The sequence below is a fragment of the Salvelinus fontinalis genome, chromosome 2, assembly GCF_029448725.1.
Source record: "Salvelinus fontinalis isolate EN_2023a chromosome 2, ASM2944872v1, whole genome shotgun sequence".
In the NCBI taxonomy this organism is placed as follows: Eukaryota; Metazoa; Chordata; class Actinopteri; order Salmoniformes; family Salmonidae; genus Salvelinus; species Salvelinus fontinalis.
The window spans coordinates 91258772-91286757 of record NC_074666.1 but is presented as its reverse complement, the minus strand read 5'-3'; the positions used below and the strand labels follow the sequence as shown (position 1 = coordinate 91286757).

Here is a 27986-nt window from a genome sequence, read left to right as displayed (position 1 = left end):
AGGGTTTCTCTCTATCCCTCTGCCCTATAGTCTATCTCTATCTCTCTGCCCTGTAGGGGTTCTCTCTATCCCTCTGCCCTGTAGTCTATCTCTATCTCTCTGCCCTGTAGGGTTTCTCTCTATCCCTCTGCCCTGTAGGGTCTCTTTCTATCCCTCTGCCCGGTAGAGTCTCTCTCTATCCCTCTGCCCGGGAGAGTCTCTCTCTATCCCTCTGCCCGGTAGAGTCTCTCTCTATCCCTCTGCCCGGTAGAGTCTCTCTCTATCCCTCTGCCCTGTAGAGTCTCTCTCTATCCCTCTGCCCGGTAGAGTCTCTCTCTATCCCTCTGCCCGGTAGAGTCTCTATCCCTCTGCCTGTAGAGTCTCTCTCTATCCCTCTGCCTGGTAGAGTCTCTCTCTATCCCTCTGCCTGGTAGAGTCTCTCTCTATCCCTCTGCCCTGTAGAGTCTCTCTCTATCCCTCTGCCCTGTAGAGTCACTCTCTATCCCTCTGCCCGGTAGAGTCTCTCTCTATCCCTCTGCCCGGTAGAGCCTCTCTCTATCCCTCTGCCCGGTAGCGTCTCTCTCTATCCCTCTGCCCGGTAGAGTCTCTCTCTATCCCTCTGCCCGGTAGAGTCTCTCTCTATCCCTCTGCCCTGTAGAGTCTCTCTCTATCCCTCTGCCCTGTAGAGTCTCTCTCTATCCCTCTGCCCTGTAGGGTCTCTCTCTATCCCTCTGCCCGGTAGAGTGTCTCTCTATCCCTCTGCCCAGTAGAGTCTCTCTCTATCCCTCTGCCCAGTAGAGTCTCTCTCTATCCCTCTGCCCGGTAGAGTCTATCTCTATCCCTCTGCCCTGTAGAGTCTCTCTCTATCCCTCTGCCCGGTAGAGTCTCTCTCTATCCCTCTGCCCGGTAGAGTCTCTATCCCTCTGCCTGGTAGAGTCTCTCTCTATCCCTCTGCCTGGTAGAGTCTCTCTCTATCCCTCTGCCTGGTAGAGTCTCTCTCTATCCCTCTGCCATGTAGAGTCTCTCTCTATCCCTCTGCCCTGTAGAGTCACTCTCTATCCCTCTGCCCGGTAGAGTCTCTCTCTATCCCTCTGCCCGGTAGAGTCTCTCTCTATCCCTCTGCCCGGTAGCGTCTCTCTCTATCCCTCTGCCCTGTAGAGTCTCTCTCTATCCCTCTGCCCTGTAGAGTCTCTCTCTATCCCTCTGCCCTGTAGAGTCTCTCTCTATCCCTCTGCCCTGTAGGGTCTCTCTCTATCCCTCTGCCCGGTAGAGTGTCTCTCTATCCCTCTGCCCTGTGGAGTCTCTCTCCATCCCTCTGCCCTGTGGAGTCTCTCTATCCCTCTGCCCTGTAGAGTCTCTCTCTATCCCTCTGCCCTGTAGAGTCTCTCTATCCCTCTGCCCTGTAGAGTCTCTCTCTATCCCTCTGCCCTCTACAGTCTCTCTCTATCCCTCTGCCCTGTAGAGTCTCTCTCTATCCCTCTGCCCGGTAGAGTCTCTCTCTATCCCTCTGCCCGGTGGAGTCTCTCTCTATCCCTCTGCCCGGTGGAGTCTCTCTCTATCCCTCTGCCCTGTGGAGTCCCTCTATCCCTCTGCCCTGTAGAGTCTCTCTCTATCCCTCTGCCCGGTAGAGTCTCTCTCTATCCCTCTGCCCTGTGGAGTCTCTCTTTATCCCTCTGCCCTGTAGGGTCTCTCTATCCTTCTGCCCTGTAGGGTCTGGCAGTGATGTGTGTGTATGAGAGGAGAGGAAACTGATCCATCTGTTCTCCATTAGGAGAGGAAACTGGTCCATCTGTTCTCCATTAGGAGAGGAAACTGATCCATATGTTCTCCATTAAGGAGAGGAAACTGATCCATCTGTTCTCCATTAGGAGAGGAAACTGATCCATCTGTTCTCCATTAGGAGAGGAAACTGATCCATCTGTTCTCCATTAGGAGAGGAAACTGATCCATCTGTTCTCCAGTAGGAGAGGACAGGAAACTGATCCATCTGTTCTCCAGTAGGAGAGGACAGGAAACTGATCCATCTGTTCTCCATTAGGAGAGGAAACTGATCCATCTGTTCTCCATTAGGATAGGAAACTGATCCATCTGTTCTCCAGTAGGAGAGGACAGGAAACTGATCCATCTGTTCTCCAGTAGCAGAGGACAGGAAACTGATCCATCTGTTCTCCATTAGGAGAGGAAACTGATCCATCTGTTCTCCATTAGGAGAGGAAACTGATCCATCTGTTCTCCATTAGGAGAGGAGAGGAAACTGATCCATCTGTTCTCTATTAGGAGAGGAGAGGAAACTGATCCATCTGTTCTCCATTAGGAGAGGAGAGGAAACTGATCCATCTGTTCTCCATTAGGAGAGGAAACTGATCCATCTGTTCTCCATTAGGAGAGGAAACTGATCCATCTGTTCTCCATTAGGAGAGGAGAGGAAACTGATCCATCTGTTCTCTATTAGGAGAGGAGAGGAAACTGATCTATCTGTTCTCCAGTAGGAGAGGAGAGGAAACTGATCCATATGTTCTCCATTAGGAGAGGAAACTGATCCATCTGTTCTCCATTAGGAGAGGAAACTGATCCATCTGTTCTCTATTAGGAGAGGAGAGGAAACTGATCCATCTGTTCTCCATTAGGACAGGAAACTGATCCATCTGTTCTCCATTAGGAGAGGAGAGGAAACTGATCTATCTGTTCTCCAGTAGGAGAGGAGAGGAAACTGATCTATCTGTTCTCCATTAGGAGAGGAGAGGAAACTGATCCATCTGTTCTCCATTAGGAGAGGAAACTGATCCATCTGTTCTCCATTAGGAGAGGAAACTGATCCATCTGTTCTCCATTAGGAGAGGAAACTGATCCATCTGTTCTCCATTAGGAGAGGAGAGGAAACTGATCCATCTGTTCTTTATTAGGAGAGGAGAGGAAACTGATCTATCTGTTCTCCATTAGGAGAGGAAACTGATCCATCTGTTCTACAGTAGGAGAGGAGAGGAAACTCATCCATCTGTTCTCTATTAGGAGAGGAGAGGAAACTGATCTATCTGTTCTCCATTAGGAGAGGAAACTGATCCATCTGTTCTCCAGTAGGAGAGGAAACTGATCCATCTGTTCTCCAGTAGGAGAGGAAACTGATCCATCTGTTCTCCAGTAGGAGAGGACAGGAAACTGATCCATCTGTTCTCCATTAGGAGAGGAAACTGATCCATCTGTTCTCCATTAGGATAGGAAACTGATCCATCTGTTCTCCAGTAGGAGAGGACAGGAAACTGATCCATCTGTTCTCCAGTAGGAGAGGACAGGAAACTGATCCATCTGTTCTCCATTAGGAGAGGAAACTGATCCATCTGTTCTCCATTAGGAGAGGAAACTGATCCATCTGTTCTCCATTAGGAGAGGAGAGGAAACTGATCCATCTGTTCTCTATTAGGAGAGGAGAGGAAACTGATCCATCTGTTCTCCATTAGAAGAGGAGAGGAAACTGATCCATCTGTTCTCCATTAGGAGAGGAAACTGATCCATCTGTTCTCCATTAGGAGAGGAAACTGATCCATCTGTTCTCCAGTAGGGGAGGACAGGAAACTGATCCATCTGTTCTCCATTAGGAGAGGAAACTGATCCATCTGTTCTCCATTAGGATAGGAAACTGATCCATCTGTTCTCCAGTAGGAGAGGACAGGAAACTGATCCATCTGTTCTCCATTAGGAGAGGAAACTGATCCATCTGTTCTCCATTAGGAGAGGAGAGGAAACTGATCCATCTGTTCTCTATTAGGAGAGGAGAGGAAACTGATCCATCTGTTCTCCATTAGGAGAGGAAACTGATCCATCTGTTCTCCAGTAGGGGAGGACAGGAAACTGATCCATCTGTTCTCCATTAGGAGAGGAAACTGATCCATCTGTTCTCCATTAGGATAGGAAACTGATCCATCTGTTCTCCAGTAGGAGAGGACAGGAAACTGATCCATCTTTTCTCCATTAGGAGAGGAAACTGATCCATCTGTTCTCCATTAGGAGAGGAGAGGAAACTGATCCATCTGTTCTCTATTAGGAGAGGAGAGGAAACTGATCCATCTGTTCTCCATTAGGAGAGGAGAGGAAACTGATCCATCTGTTCTCCATTAGGAGAGGAAACTGATCTATCTGTTCTCCATTAGGAGAGGAAACTGATACATCTGTTCTCCATTAGGAGAGGAGAGGAAACTGATCCATCTGTTCTCTATTAGGAGAGGAGAGGAAACTGATCTATCTGTTCTCCATTAGGAGAGGAAACTGATCCATCTGTTCTCCAGTAGGAGAGGAGAGGAGAGGAAACTGATCCATCTGTTCTCCATTAGGAGAGGAAACTGATCCATCTGTTCTCCATTAGGAGAGGAAACTGATCCATCTGTTTTCTATTAGGAGAGGAGAGGAAACTGATCCATCTGTTCTCCATTAGGACAGGAAACTGATCCATCTGTTCTCCATTAGGAGAGGAGAGGAAACTGATCTATCTGTTCTCCAGTAGGAGAGGAGAGGAAACTGATCCATCTGTTCTCCATTAGGAGAGGAAACTGATCCATCTGTTCTCCATTAGGAGAGGAAACTGATCCATCTGTTCTCCATTAGGAGAGGAGAGGAAACTGATCCATCTGTTCTTTATTAGGAGAGGAGAGGAAACTGATCTATCTGTTCTCCATTAGGAGAGGAAACTGATCCATCTGTTCTCCAGTAGGAGAGGAGAGGAAACTCATCCATCTGTTCTCTATTAGGAGAGGAGAGGAAACTGATCTATCTGTTCTCCATTAGGAGAGGAAACTGATCCATCTGTTCTCCAGTAGGAGAGGAAACTGATCCATCTGTTCTCCAGTAGGAGAGGAAACTGATCTATCTGTTCTCCATTAGGAGAGGAAACTGATCTATCTGTTCTCCATTAGGAGAGGAAACTGATCTATCTGTTCTCCATTAGGAGAGGAAACTGATCTATCTGTTCTCCATTAGAAGAGGAAACTGATCCATCTGTTCTCCAGTAGGAGAGGAGAGGAAACTGATCCATCTGTTCTCTATTAGGAGAGGAGAGGAAACTGATCTATCTGTTCTCTATTAGGAGAGGAGAGGAAACTGATCCATCTGTTCTCCATTAGGACAGGAAACTGATCCATCTGTTCTCCATTAGGAGAGGAGAGGAAACTGATCTCTCTGTTCTCCAGTATGAGAGGAGAGGAAACTGATCTATCTGTTCTCCATTAGGAGAGGAGAGGAAACTGATCCATCTGTTCTCCAGTGGGAGAGAAGTGGTCCCATCAGGCTGGATTGGTTTAGTATCGAGCTCCTGGCCCACTCTGTCCACCCAATACAATGTGATGGAGAAAGAGCAGCATGCCTGTAGCAATACGCCATGACTCTGTTGGCTAGATGAGTCAGAACCATGTTGTCCTATCGGTGGATCGATAGCCATCAGCAGAGGGGAAATGTAGGAAGTGTGGTTGAGACATCTGTCATTAGTATGGTGACCTCACCGATAATGCTTTAAAACTCAATTCATCACAAAAGCCCCTCTCTCTCTCTATTCTCTCCTTCTCTCACTCTATATGTCTCTCTCTCTATTCTCTCCCCCTCTCTCTCTATATGTCTCTCTCTCTCTATTCTCTCCTCTCTTCTCTATATGTCTCTCTCTCTCTTCTCTCCTTCTCTCACGCTATATGTCTCTCTCTCTCTTCTCTCCTCTCCTCTCACTCTATATGTCTCTCTCTCAGCCTCTCTCTCACTGTTTCTCTCTCTCTCAGCCTCTCAATTCAATTCAATTCAATTCAATTGACTTTAATGACATGGTAGGTTCGTTATTACTTACATTGTCAAAGTATACATATCGAAAAATAAAAATCAAATATATATGTATATATATACAAAATATATATATATTTATATATAAATAAATGGTGGGACCAACAGCAATAATAACAGTAGTAGTGGACATGGGATTACCATTAACAACAACAACAATATTAATCAGAACAACAATAAATTAAAGCAACAGTAGTAGACCAGTGTCAATATGACTTGAGAAGACATATGACCTGGTATGAAAGACAAAACAAAACTAAGCTAAATGGGAAATATTATCAATATTACTTTGCATTTTTCACTGGCTGTCCCTCAGGTTGTGGCAGGAGGACACATATTTGGCTGCCAAAACTGCACATTTTGGCTTTTCACCCAATAAATATTTGATTTTTTCTTCATCTTTTATAGTTTCAAATTCTTTGTATTGAGTTATAATTTTGGGAAAGAAATATGCTCTTAGGTCTGAGTATTTGTCACAGTGTAGTAGGAAATGCACCTCTGTCTCTACCTCTCCTCTGGAGCAGAGTGAGCACAGCCTGTCCTCTCTGGGCAGCCAGGTTTGTCTGTGACGACCGGTCTCTATAGCCAGACGGTGCTCACTGAGTCTGTACCTAGTCAATGTTTTCCTCAGTTTTCTATCAGTCACAGTGGTCAGATAGTCTGCCACCATGTACTGTCTGTTTAGAGCCAAATAGCATTGAAGTTTACTTTGATTTTTTGTGGTGTCTTTCCAATAGGTTATATATTTTTCTTTTTGTTTTGTGATGATTTGGTTGGGCCAGATTTTCTGAGGGCTGTCCCGAGGCTCTATGGGGTTGGTTTGGGTTGGTGAACTGAGCCTCAGAACCAGCTGGCTGAGGGGACTCTTCTCTGGTTTCATCTCTTGACATTGTAGAGCTGTGTGATGGAATGTTTTAGGGTCACTTGTTTTTAGATGGTTGTAAAATTTGATGGCTCTTTTTTCTATTCGAATGAGGAGGGGGTATTGGCCCAATTCTGCCCTACATGCGTTATTTGGAGTTTTTCTTTGTACTTGCAATACAGTCTTGCAAAACTCTGCATGCAATATTTCAGTTGGATGTTTGTCCCATTTAGTGAATTCATTATTAGAGAGTGGACCCCATACTTCACTGCCATATAGAGCAATTGGTTCTATAACTGATTGAAAAATTTTGAGCCAGATTCTAATTGGAATTTCAATTTTGATGTTCCTTTTAATGGCATAGAATGCTCTTCTTGCTTTGTCTCTCAGCTCATTCACAGCCATGTGAAAGCTACCTGTGTTGCTCATATTTAGTCCTAGATATGTGTAGTTTTTGGTGTGTTCTAATAGAACTGTGTCCAAATAGAATTTATATTTGTCATCCTTATTTCCCCACCTTTTTTGGAATATCATTATATTTGTTTTTTTTAGGTTAACGGTCAGAGCCCAGGTCTGACAGAACCTGTGAAGACGATCTAGGTGCTGCTGTAACCCCTCTTTAGTGGGAGACAGCAGCACCAGGTCATCTGCGTACAGCAGACACTTGATTTCAGTGTTTTGTAGGGTGATACCAGGTGCTGCCGATTCTTCTAATGTTTTTGCCAATTCATTAATGTAGATGTTAAATAATGTTGGACTTATTGGGCAGCCCTGTTTCACTCCCCGCCCCTGAGAGAAGAAGTCTGTTTGCTTGTTGCCAATTTTAACCGCACATTTGTTTTTAGTGTACATTGATTTAATAAAATCATATGTTTTCCCTCCAATACCACTTTCTATTAGTTTATAAAAAAGACCTTCGTGCCAAATTGAATCAAATGCTTTCTTGAAATCTACAAAACACGAGTAGATTTTGCCTTTGTTTTGGTTAACTTGTTTATCAATTAGAGTGTGGAGGGTGTAAATGTGGTCTGTTGTACGATAATTTTTCAGAAATCCAATCTGGCTTCTGCTCAGGACGTTGTGTTCGTCAAGGAAATGATGTAGTCTGCTATTTATAATACTGCAGAGAATTTTCCCCAAGTTGCTGTTAACGCAAATTCCTCTGTAATTATTTGGGTCAAATTTGTCTCCATTTTTATAGATTGGTGTGATCAATCCCTGGTTCCAAATATCGGGGAAAATACCTGCAGTGAGGATAATGTTGAAGAGTTTGAGTATAGCCAATTTGAATTTGTGGTCTGTATATTTGATCATTTCATTTAAAATACCATCAGCACCACAGGCCTTTTTGGGTTGGAGATTGCATAGTTTTTCCAATAATTCTTCTTCTGTAATTGGGGTATCTACAGGATTCTGATAGTCTTTGACTGCTAATTCAAGGATTTGTAATTTTTCTTGTATATCTTTTTGTTCTGGGCTCTTTGTTATATTGCTGTAGAGGTTTGCAAAGTGATTTCTCCACATATCCCCATTTTGGATAGCCAATTCCTCATGATGAGGTTTGTTTAATTTATTCCAATTCTCCCAGAAGTGGTTTGATTCTATGGATTCCTCAATTCCATCCAGCTGATTTCTAATGTGCTGTTCCTTTTTTGTTCTTAGGGTGCGTTTGTATTGCTTCAGTGTTTCCCCATATTGAAGGCGTATATTTTTGTTGTCTGGTTCTCTGTGTTTTTGATTAGATATATTTCTCAATGACTTTCTTAGATTTTTGCAATCATTATCAAACCATTTTTCATTATCTGTTATTTTTGGTTTGCTCTTATGCTTCTTTAGATTAGCCAAGGAGGCTAATTTGTCAAATATAAAGTTTATGTTTCTAACGGCCAAATTTACACCTTCATTGCTGAAGGAGAATGTTAAGGCTAAAAAGTTGTCCAGGAGAGATTGTATTTTTTGGCTACTAATTGCTTTTTGGTAGATGTCTGTACTGTTTGCACTCCATCTATAGGCTTGTTTAGTACCATGTAATTTATTGGGCCGTGATGCTTCATGGTTGGGTTCTGCTCTTCTCAGATACACTGTGATTTTACTGTGGTCTGAGAGAGGTGTTAGTGGGCTGACTGTGAAGGCTCTGAGAGACTCTGGGTTTAGGTCGGTGAGGAAGTAGTCTACAGTGCTGCTGCCAAGGGATGAGCTGTAGGTGTACCTACCAAAAGAGTCTCCTCTCAGCCTGCCATTGACTATGTACAGACCCAGTGTTCGACAGAGCCTCAGGAGCTGTACTCCGTTTTTGTTTTTCACTTTGTCATAGTTGTTTCTGTGGGGGTATGTGGGGAGGGAAAGGTTATTGCTTCCTGGTAGGTGTTTATCCCCATGACTGTTAATAGTGTCTTGTTCTTCTGCTGTTCTAGCATTCAGGTCTCCACAGACCAGTACGTTGCCTTGGGCCTGAAAGTGACTAATCTCTCCCTCTAGAATAGAGAAGCTCTCTTCATTGAAGTAGGGTGACTCTGAGGGGGGAATGTATGTGGCACAGAGGAAGACGTTTTTATCTGTCAAGATAGCCTCCTTGTTGATTTTTAACCAGATAAAGAATTCTCCTGTTTTGATCAATTCGATTGAATTAATTAGTTCAGATTTATACCATATTAACATTCCCCCTGAGTCTCTGCCCTGTTTGATTCCTTTTAATTTAGTGGATGGTATGATTATCTCCCTATAACCTAGTGGACAGCCAGTGGAAACATCACCTCTGCACCATGTTTCCTGTAGTACTACAATATCAACATCATCAATTTCTTTCAGGAAGTCTGGGTTTCTGCTCTTTAGCCCAAAAGCAGAGGACTTCAATCCTTGTAAATTCCAACATGCAACGTAAAAAGACTTCATAACTTTTTTTTTTCTCTCTCTTTTCTTTACCTTTCTTTACCTTTCTTTACCTTTCTCTCTCTCTCTGTTTCTCTCTCTCAGCCTCTCTCTCTCTCTGTTTCTCTCTCTCAGCCTCTCTCTCTCTGTTTCTCTCTCTCAGCCTCTCTCTCTCTCTGTTTCTCTCTCTTTCTCTCAGCTTCTCTCTCTCTGTTTCTCTCTCTCAGCCTCTCTCTCTCTGTTTCTCTCTCTTTCTCTCAGCTTCTCTCTCTCTGTTTCTCTCTTTCTCAGCCTCTCTCTCTCTCTCTGTTTCTCTCTCTTTCTCTCAGCTTCTCTCTCTCTGTTTCTCTCTCTCTCAGCCTCTCTCTCTCTCTGTTTCTCTCTCTTTCTCTCAGCTTCTCTCTCTCTGTTTCTCTCTCTCAGCCTCTCTTTCTCTGTTTCTCTCTCTCAGCCTCTCTTTCTCTGTTTCTCTCTCTCAGCCTCTCTTTCTCTGTTTCTCTATCAGCCTCTCTCTCTCTGTTTCTCTCTCAGCCTCTCTTTCTCTGTTTCTCCCTCAGCCTCTCTCTCTCTGCTCTCCGTATCGTTGTCTTTAAAACATCAATAATAATACTACATATTTCTTGATGTTTGTGTATTTGCGATACAAAATAATGTCTTCAATTACCACAGCCCAAACACTGTCTTCAATTATCACAGCCCAGACAATGTCTTCAATTACCACAGCCCAGACAATGTCTTCAATTGCCACAGCCCAAACACTGTCTTCAATTACCACAGCCCAGACACTGTCTTCAATTACCACAGCCCAGACACTGTCTTCAATTACCACAGCCCAGACACTGTCTTCAATTACCACAGCCCAAACACTGTCTTCAATTACCACAGCCCAAACACTGTCTTCAATTACCACAGCCCAGACAATGTCTTCAATTACCACAGCCCAAACACTGTCTTCAATTACCACAGCCCAGACAATGTCTTCAATTACCACAGCCCAAACACTGTCTTCAATTACCACAGCCCAAACACTGTCTTCAATTACCACAGCCCAGACAATGTCTTCAATTACCACAGCCCAAACACTGTCTTCAATTACCACAGCCCAGACAATGTCTTCAATTACCACAGCCCAAACACTGTCTTCAATTACCACAGCCCAAACACTGTCTTCAATTACCACAGCCCAGACACTGTCTTCAATTACCACAGCCCAAACACTGTCTTCAATTACCACAGCCCAAACACTGTCTTCAATTACCACAGCCCAAACACTGTCTTCAATTACCACAGCCCAGACACTGTCTTCAATTACCACAGCCCAAACACTGTCTTCAATTACCACAGCCCAAACACTGTCTTCAATTGCCACAGCCCAGATAATGTCTTCAATTACCACAGCCCAAACACTGTCTTCAATTACCACAGCCCAGATAATGTCTTCAATTACCACAGCCCAAACACTGTCTTCAATTACCACAGCCCAAACACTGTCTTCAATTACCACAGCCCAGACAATGTCTTCAATTACCACAGCCCAAACACTGTCTTCAATTACCACAGCCCAAACACTGTCTTCAATTACCACAGCCCAAACACTGTCTTCAATTACCACAGCCCAAACACTGTCTTCAATTACCACAGCCCAGACACTGTCTTCAATTACCACAGCCCAAACAATGCACATTAGCCCTTAAATGTGACCTGGTTTCATGTTAGAATACAATACGCCAGGCATATAAGACAGAGACGTGTGTGTGTGTGTGTGTGTGTGTGTGTGTGTGTGTGTGTGTGTGTGTGTGTGTGTGTGTGTGTGTGTGTGTGTGTGTGTGTGTGTGTGTGTGTGTGTGTGTGTGCGCATGCGCGTGTTTGACCACTTACCAACACTGAGACAGAGATCTAATTTTCTGGCAGTGGCCATCCCTTAGCTTCATCCGTCCTCCCTCCATCCCTTAGCTTCATCCCTCCTCCCTCCTTCCCTTAGTTTCATCCCTCCATCCCTCCTCCCTCCATCCCTCTCTCATCAGGACCAAAGGAAGAGCCTAAGTGCCTCTCAGCCTCTTTAGACTGTAACCAATACATCCACTATGGTGTCAGAGAGAGAGATGGAGGGAGACAGAGAGAGGAGGGAGACAGAGAGAGAGGGGGGAGAAGGAAAGATAGAGACAGAGAGAGAGAGAGAGGCGGGAGAGAAAGAGAGAGGAGGGAGAGAGAAAGAGAGAGAAGGGAGAGTTAGAGAGAGAAGGGAGAAGGAGAGAGATAGAAAGAAAGGGAGAGTTTTAGTCAGCCCAGTCATAAAAACAAAGCAAAGAGTCACTACCAACCCGTCCCCTACTCCCTCACACAGAGTCACTACCAACCCGTCCCCTACTCCCTCACACAGAGTCACTACCAACCCGTCCCCTACTCCCTCACACAGAGTCACTACCAACCCGTCCCCTACTCCCTCACACAGAGTCACTACCAACCCGTCCCCTACTCCCTCACACAGAGTCACTACCAACCCGTCCCCTACCACCTCACACAGAGTCACTACCAACCCGTCCCCTACCCCCTCAGTCACTACCAACCCGTCCCCTACTCCCTCACACAGTCACTACCAACCCGTCCTCTACTCCCTCACACAGAGTCACTACCAACCAGTCCCCTACTCCCTCAGTCAATTCCAACCCGTCCCCTACTCCCTCAGTCACTACCAACCCGTCCCCTACTCCCTCACACAGAGTCACTACCAACCCGTCCCCTACCCCCTCACACAGAGTCACTACCAACCCGTCCCCTACTCCCTCACACAGAGTCACTACCAACCCGTCCCCTACTCCCTCACACAGAGTCACTACCAACCCGTCCCCTACTCCCTCACACAGAGTCACTACCAACCCGTCCCCTACTCCCTCACACAGAGTCACTACCAACCCGTCCCCTACTCCCTCACACAGAGTCACTACCAACCCGTCCCCTACTCCCTCACACAGAGTCACTACCAACCCGTCCCCTACCACCTCACACAGAGTCACTACCAACCCGTCCCCTACCCCCTCAGTCACTACCAACCCGTCCCCTACTCCCTCACACAGTCACTACCAACCCGTCCTCTACTCCCTCACACAGAGTCACTACCAACCAGTCCCCTACTCCCTCAGTCAATTCCAACCCGTCCCCTACTCCCTCAGTCACTACCAACCCGTCCCCTACTCCCTCACACAGAGTCACTACCAACCCATCCCCTACTCCCTCACACAGTCACTACCAACCCGTCCTCTACTCCCTCACACAGAGTCACTACCAACCAGTCCCCTACTCCCTCAGTCAATTCCAACCCGTCCCCTACTCCCTCAGTCACTACCAACCCGTCCCCTACTCCCTCACACAGAGTCACTACCAACCCGTCCCCTACCCCCTCACACAGAGTCACTACCAACCCGTCCCCTACTCCCTCACACAGAGTCACTACCAACCCGTCCCCTACCACCTCACACAGAGTCACTACCAACCCGTCCGCTACCACCTCAGACACAGTCACTACCAACCCGTCCCCTACCACCTCACACAGAGTCACTACCAACCCGTCCCCTACCACCTCACACAGAGTCACTACCAACCCGTCCCCTACCACCTCACAGAGTCACTACCAACCCGTCCCCTACTCCCTCACACAGAGTCACTACCAACCCGTCCCCTATTCCCTCACACAGGGTCACTACCAACCCGTACCCTATTCCCTCACACAGAGTCACTACCAACCCGTCCCCTACTCCCTCACACAGAGTCACTACCAACCCGTCCCCTACTCCCTCACACAGAGTCACTACCAACCCGTCCCCTACTCCCTCACACAGAGTCACTACCAACCCGTCCCCTACCACCTCACACAGAGTCACTACCAACCCGTCCCCTACTCCCTCACACAGAGTCACTACCAACCCGTCCCCTACCACCTCACACAGAGTCACTACCAACCCGTCCCCTACCACCTCACACAGAGTCACTACCAACCCGTCCCCTACTCCCTCACACAGAGTCATTACCAACCCGTCCCCTACCACCTCACACAGAGTCACTACCAACCCGTCCCCTATTCCCTCACAGAGTCACTACCAAACCATCCCCTACTCCCTCACACAGTCACTACCAACCCGTCCCCTACTCCCTCACACAGAGTCACTACCAACCCGTCCCCTACTCCCTCACAGAGTCCCTACCAACCCGTCCCCTACTCCCTCACACAGAGTCACTACCAACCCGTCCCCTACTCCCTCACAGAGTCCCTACCAACCCGTCCCCTACTCCCTCACACAGAGTCACTACCAACCCGTCCCCTACTCCCTCACACAGAGTCACTACCAACCCGTCCCCTACTCCCTCACAGAGTCCCTACCAACCCGTCCCCTACTCCCTCACACAGAGTCACTACCAACCCGTCCCCTACTACCTCACACAGAGTCACTACCAACCCGTCCCCTACTCCCTCACACAGTCACTACCAACCCGTCCCCTACTCCCTCACACAGTCACTACCAACCCGTCCCCTACTCCCTCACACAGAGTCACTACCAACCCGTCCCCTACCCCCTCGCACAGTCACTACCAACCCGTCCCCTACTCCCTCGCACAGTCACTACCAACCCGTCCCCTACTCCCTCACACAGTCACTACCAACCCGTCCCCTACTCCCTCACACAGAGTCACTACCAACCCGTCCCCTACTCCCTCACACAGTCACTACCAACCCGTCCCCTACTCCCTCACACAGAGTCACTACCAACCCGTCCCCTACTCCCTCACACAGAGTCACTACCAACCCGTCCCCTACTCCCTCACACAGAGTCACTACCAACCCGTCCCCTACCACCTCACACAGAGTCACTACCAACCCGTCCCCTATTCCCTCACAGAGTCACTACCAAACCATCCCCTACTCCCTCACACAGTCACTACCAACCCATCCCCTACTCCCTCACACAGAGTCACTACCAACCCGTCCCCTACTCCCTCACTCAGAGTCACTACCAACCCGTCCCCTACTCCCTCACACAGTCACTACCAACCCGTCCCCTACTCCCTCACACAGTCACTACCAACCCGTCCCCTACCACCTCACACAGAGTCACTACCAACCCGTCCCCTACTCCCTCACACAGTCACTACCAACCCGTCCCCTACTCCCTCACACAGTCACTACCAACCCGTCCCCTACTCCCTCACACAGTCACTACCAACCCGTCCCCTACTCCCTCACACAGAGTCACTACCAACCCGTCCCCTACCACCTCACACAGAGTCACTACCAACCCGTCCCCTACTCCCTCACACAGAGTCACTACCAACCCGTCCCCTATTCCCTCACAGAGTCACTACCAAACCATCCCCTACTCCCTCACACAGTCACTACCAACCCATCCCCTACTCCCTCACACAGAGTCACTACCAACCCGTCCCCTACTCCCTCACAGAGTCCCTACCAACCCGTCCCCTACTCCCTCACACAGAGTCACTACCAACCCGTCCCCTACTCCCTCACACAGAGTCACTACCAACCCGTCCCCTACTCCCTCACACAGAGTCACTACCAACCCGTCCCCTACTCCCTCACACAGAGTCACTACCAACCCGTCCCCTACTCCCTCACACAGAGTCACTACCAACCCGTCCCCTACCACCTCACACAGTGTCACTACCAACCCGTCCCCTACCCCCTCAGTCACTACCAACCCGTCCCCTACTCCCTCACACAGTCACTACCAACCCGTCCTCTACTCCCTCACACAGAGTCACTACCAACCAGTCCCCTACTCCCTCAGTCAATTCCAACCCGTCCCCTACTCCCTCAGTCACTACCAACCCGTCCCCTACTCCCTCACACAGAGTCACTACCAACCCGTCCCCTACTCCCTCACACAGAGTCACTACCAACCCGTCCCCTACCCCCTCACACAGAGTCACTACCAACCCGTCCCCTACTCCCTCACACAGAGTCACTACCAACCCGTCCCCTACTCCCTCACACAGAGTCACTACCAACCCGTCCCCTACCCCCTCACACAGAGTCACTACCAACCCGTCCCCTACTCCCTCACACAGAGTCACTACCAACCCGTCCCCTACTCCCTCACACAGAGTCACTACCAACCCGTTCCCTACTCCCTCAGTCACTACCAACCCGTCCCCTACTCCCTCAGTCACTACCAACCCGTCCCCTACTCCCTCACAGAGAGTCACTACCAACCCGTCCCCTACTCCCTCACACAGAGTCACTACCAACCCGTCCCCTACTCCCTCACACAGAGTCACTACCAACCCGTCCCCTACTCCCTCACACAGAGTCACTACCAACCCGTCCCCTATTCCCTCACACAGGGTCACTACCAACCCGTACCCTATTCCCTCACACAGAGTCACTACCAACCCGTCCCCTACTCCCTCACACAGAGTCACTACCAACCCGTCCCCTACTCCCTCACACAGAGTCACTACCAACCCGTCCCCTACCCCCTCAGTCACTACCAACCCGTCCCCTACTCCCTCACACAGTCACTACCAACCCGTCCTCTACTCCCTCACACAGAGTCACTACCAACCAGTCCCCTACTCCCTCAGTCAATTCCAACCCGTCCCCTACTCCCTCAGTCACTACCAACCCGTCCCCTACTCCCTCACACAGAGTCACTACCAACCCGTCCCCTACTCCCTCACACAGAGTCACTACCAACCCGTCCCCTACCCCCTCACACAGAGTCACTACCAACCCGTCCCCTACTCCCTCACACAGAGTCACTACCAACCCGTCCCCTACTCCCTCACACAGAGTCACTACCAACCCGTCCCCTACTCCCTCACACAGAGTCACTACCAACCAGTCCCCTACTCCCTCAGTCACTACCAACCCGTCCCCTACTCCCTCACAGAGAGTCACTACCAACCCGTCCCCTACTCCCTCACACAGAGTCACTACCAACCCGTCCCCTACTCCCTCACACAGAGTCACTACCAACCCGTCCCCTACTCCCTCACACAGAGTCACTACCAACCCGTCCCCTACCACCTCACACAGAGTCACTACCAACCCGTCCCCTACCACCTCACACAGAGTCACTACCAACCCGTCCGCTACCACCTCACACACAGTCACTACCAACCCGTCCCCTACCACCTCACACAGAGTCACTACCAACCCGTCCCCTACCACCTCACAGAGTCACTACCAACCCGTCCCCTACTCCCTCACACAGAGTCACTACCAACCCGTCCCCTATTCCCTCACACAGGGTCACTACCAACCCGTCCCCTACTCCCTCACACAGAGTCACTACCAACCCGTCCCCTACCACCTCACACAGAGTCACTACCAACCCGTCCCCTACTCCCTCACACAGAGTCACTACCAACCCGTCCCCTACCACCTCACACAGAGTCACTACCAACCCGTCCCCTACCACCTCACACAGAGTCACTACCAACCCGTCCCCTACTCCCTCACACAGAGTCATTACCAACCCGTCCCCTACCACCTCACACAGAGTCACTACCAACCCGTCCCCTATTCCCTCACAGATTCACTACCAAACCATCCCCTACTCCCTCACACAGTCACTACCAACCCATCCCCTACTCCCTCACACAGAGTCACTACCAACCCGTCCCCTACTCCCTCACAGAGTCCTTACCAACCCGTCCCCTACTCCCTCACACAGAGTCACTACCAACCCGTCCCCTACTACCTCACACAGAGTCACTACCAACCCGTCCCCTACTCCCTCACACAGTCACTACCAACCCGTCCCCTACTCCCTCACACAGTCACTACCAACCCGTCCCCTACTCCCTCACACAGTCACTACCAACCCGTCCCCTACTCCCTCACACAGAGTCACTACCAACCCGTCCCCTACCACCTCACACAGAGTCACTACCAACCCGTCCCCTACTCCCTCACACAGAGTCACTACCAACCCGTCCCCTATTCCCTCACAGAGTCACTACCAAACCATCCCCTACTCCCTCACACAGTCACTACCAACCCATCCCCTACTCCCTCACACAGAGTCACTACCAACCCGTCCCCTACTCCCTCACAGAGTCCCTACCAACCCGTCCCCTACTCCCTCACACAGAGTCACTACCAACCCGTCCCCTACTCCCTCACACAGAGTCACTACCAACCCGTCCCCTACTCCCTCACACAGAGTCACTACCAACCCGTCCCCTACTCCCTCACACAGAGTCACTACCAACCCGTCCCCTACTCCCTCACACAGAGTCACTACCAACCCGTCCCCTACCACCTCACACAGTGTCACTACCAACCCGTCCCCTACCCCCTCAGTCACTACCAACCCGTCCCCTACTCCCTCACACAGTCACTACCAACCCGTCCTCTACTCCCTCACACAGAGTCACTACCAACCAGTCCCCTACTCCCTCAGTCAATTCCAACCCGTCCCCTACTCCCTCAGTCACTACCAACCCGTCCCCTACTCCCTCACACAGAGTCACTACCAACCCGTCCCCTACTCCCTCACACAGAGTCACTACCAACCCGTCCCCTACCCCCTCACACAGAGTCACTACCAACCCGTCCCCTACTCCCTCACACAGAGTCACTACCAACCCGTCCCCTACTCCCTCACACAGAGTCACTACCAACCCGTCCCCTACTCCCTCACACAGAGTCACTACCAACCCGTCCCCTACTCCCTCACACAGAGTCACTACCAACCCGTCCCCTACCACCTCACACAGAGTCACTACCAACCCGTCCCCTACCACCTCACAGAGTCACTACCAACCCGTCCCCTACCACCTCACAGAGTCACTACCAACCCGTCCCCTACTCCCTCACACAGAGTCACTACCAACCCGTCCGCTACCACCTCACACACAGTCACTACCAACCCGTCCCCTACCACCTCACACAGAGTCACTACCAACCCGTCCCCTACCACCTCACAGAGTCACTACCAACCCGTCCCCTACTCCCTCACACAGAGTCACTACCAACCCGTCCCCTATTCCCTCACACAGGGTCACTACCAACCCGTACCCTATTCCCTCACACAGAGTCACTACCAACCCGTCCCCTACTCCCTCACACAGAGTCACTACCAACCCGTCCCCTACTCCCTCACACAGAGTCACTACCAACCCGTCCCCTACCCCCTCAGTCACTACCAACCCGTCCCCTACTCCCTCACACAGTCACTACCAACCCGTCCTCTACTCCCTCACACAGAGTCACTACCAACCAGTCCCCTACTCCCTCAGTCAATTCCAACCCGTCCCCTACTCCCTCAGTCACTACCAACCCGTCCCCTACTCCCTCACACAGAGTCACTACCAACCCGTCCCCTACTCCCTCACACAGAGTCACTACCAACCCGTCCCCTACCCCCTCACACAGAGTCACTACCAACCCGTCCCCTACTCCCTCACACAGAGTCACTACCAACCCGTCCCCTACTCCCTCACACAGAGTCACTACCAACCCGTCCCCTACTCCCTCACACAGAGTCACTACCAACCCGTTCCCTAATCCCTCAGTCACTACCAACCCGTCCCCTACTCCCTCAGTCACTACCAACCCGTCCCCTACTCCCTCACAGAGAGTCACTACCAACCCGTCCCCTACTCCCTCACACAGAGTCACTACCAACCCGTCCCCTACTCCCTCACACAGAGTCACTACCAACCCGTCCCCTACTCCCTCACACAGAGTCACTACCAACCCGTCCCCTACCACCTCACACAGAGTCACTACCAACCCGTCCCCTACCACCTCACACAGAGTCACTACCAACCCGTCCGCTACCACCTCACACACAGTCACTACCAACCCGTCCCCTACCACCTCACACAGAGTCACTACCAACCCGTCCCCTACCACCTCACAGAGTCACTACCAACCCGTCCCCTACTCCCTCACACAGAGTCACTACCAACCCGTCCCCTATTCCCTCACACAGGGTCACTACCAACCCGTACCCTATTCCCTCACACAGAGTCACTACCAACCCGTCCCCTACTCCCTCACACAGAGTCACTACCAACCCGTCCCCTACTCCCTCACACAGAGTCACTACCAACCCGTCCCCTATTCCCTCACACAGGGTCACTACCAACCCGTACCCTATTCCCTCACACAGAGTCACTACCAACCCGTCCCCTACTCCCTCACACAGAGTCACTACCAACCCGTCCCCTACTCCCTCACACAGAGTCACTACCAACCCGTCCCCTACCCCCTCAGTCACTACCAACCCGTCCCCTACTCCCTCACACAGTCACTACCAACCCGTCCTCTACTCCCTCACACAGAGTCACTACCAACCAGTCCCCTACTCCCTCAGTCAATTCCAACCCGCCCCCTACTCCCTCAGTCACTACCAACCCGTCCCCTACTCCCTCACACAGAGTCACTACCAACCCGTCCCCTACTCCCTCACACAGAGTCACTACCAACCCGTCCCCTACCCCCTCACACAGAGTCACTACCAACCCGTCCCCTACTCCCTCACACAGAGTCACTACCAACCCGTCCCCTACTCCCTCACACAGAGTCACTACCAACCCGTCCCCTACTCCCTCACACAGAGTCACTACCAACCAGTCCCCTACTCCCTCAGTCACTACCAACCCGTCCCCTACTCCCTCACAGAGAGTCACTACCAACCCGTCCCCTACTCCCTCACACAGAGTCACTACCAACCCGTCCCCTACTCCCTCACACAGAGTCACTACCAACCCGTCCCCTACTCCCTCACACAGAGTCACTACCAACCCGTCCCCTACCACCTCACACAGAGTCACTACCAACCCGTCCCCTACCACCTCACACAGAGTCACTACCAACCCGTCCGCTACCACCTCACACACAGTCACTACCAACCCGTCCCCTACCACCTCACACAGAGTCACTACCAACCCGTCCCCTACCACCTCACAGAGTCACTACCAACCCGTCCCCTACTCCCTCACACAGAGTCACTACCAACCCGTCCCCTATTCCCTCACACAGGGTCACTACCAACCCGTCCCCTACTCCCTCACACAGAGTCACTACCAACCCGTCCCCTACCACCTCACACAGAGTCACTACCAACCCGTCCCCTACTCCCTCACACAGAGTCACTACCAACCCGTCCCCTACCACCTCACACAGAGTCACTACCAACCCGTCCCCTACCACCTCACACAGAGTCACTACCAACCCGTCCCCTACTCCCTCACACAGAGTCATTACCAACCCGTCCCCTACCACCTCACACAGAGTCACTACCAACCCGTCCCCTATTCCCTCACAGATTCACTACCAAACCATCCCCTACTCCCTCACACAGTCACTACCAACCCATCCCCTACTCCCTCACACAGAGTCACTACCAACCCGTCCCCTACTCCCTCACAGAGTCCTTACCAACCCGTCCCCTACTCCCTCACACAGAGTCACTACCAACCCGTCCCCTACTACCTCACACAGAGTCACTACCAACCCGTCCCCTACTCCCTCACACAGTCACTACCAACCCGTCCCCTACTCCCTCACACAGTCACTACCAACCCGTCCCCTACTCCCTCACACAGTCACTACCAACCCGTCCCCTACTCCCTCACACAGAGTCACTACCAACCCGTCCCCTACCACCTCACACAGAGTCACTACCAACCCGTCCCCTACTCCCTCACACAGAGTCACTACCAACCCGTCCCCTATTCCCTCACAGAGTCACTACCAAACCATCCCCTACTCCCTCACACAGTCACTACCAACCCATCCCCTACTCCCTCACACAGAGTCACTACCAACCCGTCCCCTACTCCCTCACAGAGTCCCTACCAACCCGTCCCCTACTCCCTCACACAGAGTCACTACCAACCCGTCCCCTACTCCCTCACACAGAGTCACTACCAACCCGTCCCCTACTCCCTCACACAGAGTCACTACCAACCCGTCCCCTACTCCCTCACACAGAGTCACTACCAACCCGTCCCCTACTCCCTCACACAGAGTCACTACCAACCCGTCCCCTACCACCTCACACAGTGTCACTACCAACCCGTCCCCTACCCCCTCAGTCACTACCAACCCGTCCCCTACTCCCTCACACAGTCACTACCAACCCGTCCTCTACTCCCTCACACAGAGTCACTACCAACCAGTCCCCTACTCCCTCAGTCAATTCCAACCCGTCCCCTACTCCCTCAGTCACTACCAACCCGTCCCCTACTCCCTCACACAGAGTCACTACCAACCCGTCCCCTACTCCCTCACACAGAGTCACTACCAACCCGTCCCCTACCCCCTCACACAGAGTCACTACCAACCCGTCCCCTACTCCCTCACACAGAGTCACTACCAACCCGTCCCCTACTCCCTCACACAGAGTCACTACCAACCCGTCCCCTACTCCCTCACACAGAGTCACTACCAACCCGTCCCCTACTCCCTCACACAGAGTCACTACCAACCCGTCCCCTACCACCTCACACAGAGTCACTACCAACCCGTCCCCTACCACCTCACAGAGTCACTACCAACCCGTCCCCTACCACCTCACAGAGTCACTACCAACCCGTCCCCTACTCCCTCACACAGAGTCACTACCAACCCGTCCGCTACCACCTCACACACAGTCACTACCAACCCGTCCCCTACCACCTCACACAGAGTCACTACCAACCCGTCCCCTACCACCTCACAGAGTCACTACCAACCCGTCCCCTACTCCCTCACACAGAGTCACTACCAACCCGTCCCCTATTCCCTCACACAGGGTCACTACCAACCCGTACCCTATTCCCTCACACAGAGTCACTACCAACCCGTCCCCTACTCCCTCACACAGAGTCACTACCAACCCGTCCCCTACTCCCTCACACAGAGTCACTACCAACCCGTCCCCTACCCCCTCAGTCACTACCAACCCGTCCCCTACTCCCTCACACAGTCACTACCAACCCGTCCTCTACTCCCTCACACAGAGTCACTACCAACCAGTCCCCTACTCCCTCAGTCAATTCCAACCCGTCCCCTACTCCCTCAGTCACTACCAACCCGTCCCCTACTCCCTCACACAGAGTCACTACCAACCCGTCCCCTACTCCCTCACACAGAGTCACTACCAACCCGTCCCCTACCCCCTCACACAGAGTCACTACCAACCCGTCCCCTACTCCCTCACACAGAGTCACTACCAACCCGTCCCCTACTCCCTCACACAGAGTCACTACCAACCCGTCCCCTACTCCCTCACACAGAGTCACTACCAACCCGTTCCCTAATCCCTCAGTCACTACCAACCCGTCCCCTACTCCCTCAGTCACTACCAACCCGTCCCCTACTCCCTCACAGAGAGTCACTACCAACCCGTCCCCTACTCCCTCACACAGAGTCACTACCAACCCGTCCCCTACTCCCTCACACAGAGTCACTACCAACCCGTCCCCTACTCCCTCACACAGAGTCACTACCAACCCGTCCCCTACCACCTCACACAGAGTCACTACCAACCCGTCCCCTACCACCTCACACAGAGTCACTACCAACCCGTCCGCTACCACCTCACACACAGTCACTACCAACCCGTCCCCTACCACCTCACACAGAGTCACTACCAACCCGTCCCCTACCACCTCACAGAGTCACTACCAACCCGTCCCCTACTCCCTCACACAGAGTCACTACCAACCCGTCCCCTATTCCCTCACACAGGGTCACTACCAACCCGTACCCTATTCCCTCACACAGAGTCACTACCAACCCGTCCCCTACTCCCTCACACAGAGTCACTACCAACCCGTCCCCTACTCCCTCACACAGAGTCACTACCAACCCGTCCCCTACTCCCTCACACAGAGTCACTACCAACCCGTCCCCTACCACCTCACACAGAGTCACTACCAACCCGTCCCCTACTCCCTCACACAGAGTCACTACCAACCCGTCCCCTACCACCTCACACAGAGTCACTACCAACCCGTCCCCTACCACCTCACACAGAGTCACTACCAACCCGTCCCCTACTCCCTCACACAGAGTCATTACCAACCCGTCCCCTACCACCTCACACAGAGTCACTACCAACCCGTCCCCTATTCCCTCACAGATTCACTACCAAACCATCCCCTACTCCCTCACACAGTCACTACCAACCCATCCCCTACTCCCTCACACAGAGTCACTACCAACCCGTCCCCTACTCCCTCACAGAGTCCTTACCAACCCGTCCCCTACTCCCTCACACAGAGTCACTACCAACCCGTCCCCTACTACCTCACACAGAGTCACTACCAACCCGTCCCCTACTCCCTCACACAGTCACTACCAACCCGTCCCCTACTCCCTCACACAGAGTCATTACCAATCCGTCCCCTACCACCTCACACAGAGTCACTACCAACCCGTCCCCTATTCCCTCACAGATTCACTACCAAACCATCCCCTACTCCCTCACACAGTCACTACCAACCCATCCCCTACTCCCTCACACAGAGTCACTACCAACCCGTCCCCTACTCCCTCACAGAGTCCTTACCAACCCGTCCCCTACTCCCTCACACAGAGTCACTACCAACCCGTCCCCTACTACCTCACACAGAGTCACTACCAACCCGTCCCCTACTCCCTCACACAGTCACTACCAACCCGTCCCCTACTCCCTCACACAGTCACTACCAACCCGTCCCCTTCCACCTCACACAGAGTCACTACCAACCCGTCCCCTACCCCCTCACACAGTCACTACCTACCCGTCCCCTACTCCCTCGCACAGTCACTACCAACCCGTCCCCTACTCCCTCACACAGTCACTACCAACCCGTCCCCTACTCCCTCACACAGAGTCACTACCAACCCGTCCCCTACTCCCTCACACAGTCACTACCAACCCGTCCCCTACTCCCTCTCACAGAGTCACTGCCAACCCGTCCCCTACCACCTCACACAGAGTCACTACCAACCCGTCCCCTACTCCCTCACACAGAGTCACTACCAACCCGTCCCCTACCACCTCACACAGAGTCACTACCAACCCGTCCCCTATTCCCTCACAGAGTCACTACCAAACCATCCCCTACTCCCTCACACAGTCACTACCAACCCATCCCCTACTCCCTCACACAGAGTCACTACCAACCCGTCCCCTACTCCCTCACTCAGAGTCACTACCAACCCGTCCCCTACTCCCTCACACAGTCACTACCAACCCGTCCCCTACTCCCTCACACAGTCACTACCAACCCGTCCCCTACCACCTCACACAGAGTCACTACCAACCCGTCCCCTACTCCCTCACACAGTCACTACCAACCCGTCCCCTACTCCCTCACACAGTCACTACCAACCCGTCCCCTACTCCCTCACACAGTCACTACCAACCCGTCCCCTACTCCCTCACACAGAGTCACTACCAACCCGTCCCCTACCACCTCACACAGAGTCACTACCAACCCGTCCCCTATTCCCTCACAGAGTCACTACCAACCCATCCCCTACTCCCTCACACAGTCACTACCAACCCATCCCCTACTCCCTCATACAGAGTCACTACCAACCCGTCTCCTACTCCCTCACACAGTCACTACCAACCCGTCCCCTACTCCCTCACACAGTCACTACCAACCCGTCCCCTACTCCCTCACACAGAGTCACTACCAACCCGTCCCCTACCACCTCACACAGAGTCACTACCAACCCGTCCCCTACTCCCTCACAGAGTCACTACCAAACCATCCCCTACTCCCTCACACAGTCACTACCAACCCATCCCCTACTCCCTCACACAGAGTCACTACCAACCCGTCCCCTACTCCCTCACACAGAGTCACTACCAACCCGTCCCCTACTCCCTCACACAGAGTCACTACCAACCCGTCCCCTACTCCCTCACACAGAGTCACTACCAACCCGTCCCCTACCACCTCACACAGAGTCACTACCAACCCGTCCCCTACTCCCTCACACAGAGTCACTACCAACCCATCTTCAGTCATCCACCTCATAACAACCCCAGTGTCACACCTGAGGAGTGAAATATGTATGTAACCAGTCCACTGACTGTATCAATATGTAACCAATCCACTGACTGTATCAATATGTAACCAATCCACTGACTGTATCAGTATGTAACCAATCCGCTGACTGTATCAATATGTAACCAATCCGCTGACTGTATCAATATGTCTGTAACCAATCCACTGACTGTATCAGTATGTAACCAATCCACTGACTGTATCAGTATGTCTGTAACCAATCCACTGACTGTATCAGTATGTAACCAATCCACTGACTGTATCAGTATGTAACCAATCCACTGACTGTATCAATATGTAACCAATCCACTGACTGTATCAGTCTGTAACCAATCCACTGACTGTATCAGTATGTAACCAATCCACTGACTGTATCAATATGTAACCAATCCACTGACTGTATCAATATGTAACCAATCCACTGACTGTATCAGTATGTCTGTAACCAATCCACTGACTGTATCAATATGTAACCAATCCACTGACTGTATCAGTATGTAACCAATCCACTGACTGTATCAGTATGTAACCAATCCACTGACTGTATCAATATGTAACCAATCCACTGACTGTATCAGTATGTAACCAATCCACTGACTGTATCAATATGTAACCAATCCACTGACTGTATCAATATGTAACCAATCCACTGACTGTATCAGTATGTAACCAATCCACTGACTGTATCAGTATGTCTGTAACCAATCCACTGACTGTATCAGTATGTAACCAATCCACTGACTGTATCAGTATGTAACCAATCCACTGACTGTATCAGTATGTAACCAATCCACTGACAGTATCAGTATGTAACCAATCCACTGACTGTATCAGTATGTAACCAATCCACTGACTGTATCAATATGTAACCAATCCACTGACTGTATCAATATGTAACCAATCCACTGACTGTATCAATATGTCTGTAACCAATCCACTGACTGTATCAATATGTAACCAATCCACTGACTGTATCAGTATGTAACCAATCCACTGACTGTATCAATATGTAACCAATCCACTGACTGTATCAATATGTAACCAATCCACTGACTGTATCAATATGTAACCAATCCACTGACTGTATCAATATGTAACCAATCCACTGACTGTATCAATATGTAACCAATCCACTGACTGTATCAGTATGTAACCAATCCACTGACTGTATCAGTATGTAACCAATCCACTGACTGTATCAGTATGTAACCAATCCACTGACTGTATCAGTATGTAACCAATCCACTGACTGTATCAGTATGTAACCAATCCACTGACTGTATCAGTATGTAACCAATCCACTGACTGTATCAGTATGTCTGTAACCAATCCACTGACTGTATCAGTATGTAACCAATCCACTGACTGTATCAGTATGTAACCAATCCACTGACTGTATCAATATGTAACCAATCCACTGACTGTATCAGTATGTAACCAATCCACTGACTGTATCAATATGTAACCAATCCACTGACTGTATCAGTATGTAACCAATCCACTGACTGTATCAATATGTAACCAATCCACTGACTGTATCAATATGTAACCAATCCACTGACTGTATCAGTATGTCTGTAACCAATCCACTGACTGTATCAATATGTAACCAATCCACTGACTGTATCAATATGTAACCAATCCACTGACTGTATCAGTATGTCTGTAACCAATCCACTGACTGTATCAATATGTAACCAATCCACTGACTGTATCAATATGTAACCAATCCACTGACTGTATCAGTATATATGTAACCAATCCACTGACTGTATCAATATGTAACCAATCCACTGACTGTATCAGTATGTAACCAATCCACTGACTGTATCAATATGTAACCAATCCACTGACTGTATCAGTATGTATGTAACCAATCCACTGACTGTATCAATATGTAACCAATCCACTGATTGTATCAATATGTAACCAATCCACTGACTGTATCAGTATGTATGTAACCAATCCACTGACTGTATCAATATGTAACCAATCCACTGACTGTATCAGTATGTATGTAACCAATCCACTGACTGTATCAATATGTAACCAATCCACTGACTGTATCAATATGTAACCAATCCACTGACTGTATCAGTATGTATGTAACCAATCCACTGACTGTATCAATATGTAACCAATCCACTGACTGTATCAATATGTAACCAATCCACTGACTGTATCAGTATGTATGTAACCAATCCACTGACTGTATCAATATGTAACCAATCCACTGACTGTATCAATATGTAACCAATCCACTGACTGTATCAGTATGTAACCAATCCACTGACTGTATCAGTATGTAACCAATCCACTGACTGTATCAATATGTAACCAATCCACTGACTGTATCAGTATGTAACCAATCCACTGACTGTATCAGTATGTAACCAATCCACTGACTGTATCAGTATGTAACCAATCCACTGACTGTATCAGTATG

The 27986-nt window shown here is 50.4% G+C and overlaps 1 protein-coding gene across 3 annotated transcripts in view; it reads left to right on the top strand.

Annotated features, from left to right (window-relative positions):
* LOC129831640 (RNA binding protein fox-1 homolog 1-like) overlaps positions 1–27986 on the top strand; it is a gene marked incomplete at its 3' end in the record, with an annotated part of 342155 nt that overhangs the window by 84163 nt on the left and 230006 nt on the right.